Raw genomic sequence first — 3506 nt, forward strand, 5'->3', positions numbered from 1 at the left:
TCCCACTCCGAGACGTGAAACAAGCCAGTGACGAGGTCCACTGCCAGGCATCTGGTCCGGCCGCCTCCCTCTGTCCCACTGGGCGGAGGCCCCAGGAAAGACCCAGGACACGCTGGAGAGACTATGTCTCTGAGCTGGCCTGGGAACGCCTCGGGGTCCCCCAGAGGAGCTGGAGGAAGTGGCCGGGGAGAGGGAAGTCTGGGGGTCTTTGCTTGGACTGCTGCCCCCGCGACCCCGTCCTGGATGAAGCGGAGGAAGATGGATAGATGTATGGATGGATGGATGGATGGATGGATGGATGACTGTTTGTGAATCATTTGTCTATTTTTTTAACTCTCCCACAATCCCTCTGAATTTATCCGGACTTGGGACTGGGACAAGAGGGCACTGGATTGTGAACCCTTGTGGTTACATTACACAAACACACACACACACTCCCACCCCAACAAACACATTAACACACATACATGAACACACACAGTTTTCCCTCGTTTGTCATGTGACGTTTAATTTTTGTTATCTGACGTTTCCCCTTTGTCATTAATTTGATGTTCTCCCTTCTTTGTCATCTGACGTTTCCTTTTCGACTTCATCCGACGTTTCCCCTCGTTTTTTTTTGTTTTTTTATCCTGTCCAACAGCTGAGCAAACAGATAAGCGTTGAGAGCCTCTAGTGTTAGACAGATTTTACTGTCACAACAGGAGTTATTGATCTTCTGACACTCAAAGTGTATATTTATATAGACCTCTTTTGTATTTTTCTATGTTATGCTAAACTTTATTTATATTGATTATGTTTTTACCTCTTTTTTTTTTTTTGGATTGGATGGAAAAGAAGAAGAGGGAGGTTAGGGGGAGGGGCAAAAGAGGGGAGTTTAGAGAAAGTAGAAGATGGTAACAGAGGGTAGTAATATCATAAAACAACCAGGTATAAATAGCAGGAATGGGCGGGGCCTGGCTACACACACTCAGTCGTAACAAACATACCTGTTGGTCTTCAAATACAAACTAGTTAAAATGTACACAATACAACTGCTGCTCACACACACTTCTGCATGTAAACCCACACATATGAAGCCTTTCATTCTGTCATGCATACTGTTAGTGCTAAGGTGAGCTGACACCTGTGCTCAGGTGAGTGTTTATGTTTTGCTGAGGTGGATAATGATGGATTGTACACAGGGGGAGAGCGCCCGGCCATCCCCACCCCAAGACCCCCACCGGGGCATCATCCCAGAGCAGCAAAACATTAAACAGATACATTTAAATAGATACAATTAAAAGGAATGGAAGAAGGGCTCGATCGGATTAGGAACGGAGTGTAATTATCAGTAAGAATGAATTCCTTTTGTTAATTACTCTGCCTTGTTTCTTGTTTGTCATTATTAATTTGTGGTTGGTAGGAGCAGATATTATTATAAGAGGAATTTCTTCTGTCTGACTCCAACAGTTTATGCCTTTTTTTCCTTTGGAATGTTATTTGAGCTCTATGAACAATAAACAACAACAATGCAAAAATGCCAAACAAGTATAATGTTCACAAAAATTAAAGGAGAACTTTAAAGAAACACATTAGATACATGAGATCTCAATATGAAGTTGGATATCTGTACAGATAACGACAGGGCAGTGTCTTAGGAACAAAAGGATGCCAAGTCTTTTAATGGAAATAAAAGTCTCAATTGTGTAGACACCATAAAATCAGAGTGAAATGAAGATGTGGCAGGCTAGTCCATTTTTCCAAAACTTCATTTCTGCAACTCAAAATGCTTTTCAGTATCTTGTGTGGTCCCCATGAGCTTGTATGCATGCTTGACAACGTGGCGGCATGCTCCTAATGAGACGATGAATGGTGTCTTGTGGCATTTCCTCCCAGATCTGTGTGAGGGCATCCCTGAGCTGTTGTACAGTCTGAGGAGCAACCTGGCGGCGCCTAATGGACCCAAACACAATGTCCCAGAGATGTTCTATTGGGTTTAAGTCAGGGGATGGTGAAGGCCATTCAATTGTTTCAATTCCTTCATCCTCCAGGTACTGCCTGCATACTCTTGACACGTGAGGCCGGGCATTGTCGTGCATTAGGAGGAAACCAGGACCTACTGCACCAGCGTAGGGTCTGACAATGGGTTCAAGGATTTCATCTGGATACCTTATGGCAGTCAGAGCACCATTTCCTAGGCAGTAGAGGTCTGTGCGTCCCTCCATGGATATGCCTCCCCAGACCATCACTGACCCACCACCAAACCTGTCATGTTGAACCACGTTGCAGGCAGCATAACGTTCTCCTTGTCTTCTCCAGACTCTTTCACGTCTATCACAGGTGCTCAGGGTGAACCTGCTCTCGTCTGTGAAAAGTACAGGGCGCCAGTGGTGGACTTGCCAATTCTGGTGTTCTTGAGCAAATGCCAGTGGAGCTCCACGGTGCTGGGCAGTGAGCACAGGGCCCACTACAGGACGTGGGGCCCTCAGGCCACCTTCATGAAGTCTGTTCCTGATTGTTTGGGTAGAGACATTCACACCAGTGGCCCTCTGGAGGTCATTCTGTAGGGCACGAGCAGTGCTCAGCCTGTTCCACCTTGCACAAAGGAGCAGGTATGGGTCCTGCTGAGGGGTTGAGGACCTTCTACGGCCCTGTCCAGCTCTCCCAGAATAACCACCAGTCTCCTGAAATCTCCTCCATGTTCTGGAGATTGTGCTGGGAGACACATTAAACCTTCTTGCTGCAGCACGTGTGGATGTGCCATCCTGGAGAAGTTGGACAACCTGTTCAACTTCTGTAGGGTTAAGGAATCGCCTCATACTGCCAATAGAGATAATTATCAAGCCAAAATCAGCACGAGTGGAAAACCAGCCAAAAAAGATCAAGAGGGAGAAACTTGAAATGACCTCCACATGTAACACCAGTCCTGTTTGGAGGGTTTTCTAATTGTTGCCACTGAAGTGCACCTGTTGTTAATTCCATGAACACCAATACAGCTGAAATTGATTAACGAGGCCCTCAGCTGATTAACCAACCAGAAAATTATCAGACAGGTTTAATTCAATTCATGCCAGAACCAATAAAAAAGTGTTCCTTTAATTTTTGTGAGCGGTGTATATTTTTTAAATTATCACTTTTTTTTTCACAAGAAGTTGTTTTACATAGAATGTTTGTGTGTGTGGGTGGGCCCAAATAATGACATTACACCCCCAAAAGCCCCAGAATAAACTATATTGTAAACATTTATCTTATTTTTACGCTTTCTGGGGCAAAATATGGGTGTTAAGAAACAAATCATCAATGCCAGAAGTTGTGCCGAAACAGGGGAAACAAATTATGTCAGGGGATACACATCTTTGATCAACAGGTGTTTCATTCTTGAATTTTTGTTGTCTTTTATTTATTTTGAGGGTTTTTTGTAGTGTTATGGGAGAGAGTTGTTTGTTTTCTGTTGTATTGTTATTTATTTATTTATTTATTTATTTTAAATTGTGTTTTTTGCAGGTCATCACATTTGGGGGCATTGC

The sequence above is a fragment of the Oryzias melastigma genome, linkage group LG18, assembly GCF_002922805.2.
Source record: "Oryzias melastigma strain HK-1 linkage group LG18, ASM292280v2, whole genome shotgun sequence".
Classification (NCBI taxonomy): Eukaryota; Metazoa; Chordata; class Actinopteri; order Beloniformes; family Adrianichthyidae; genus Oryzias; species Oryzias melastigma.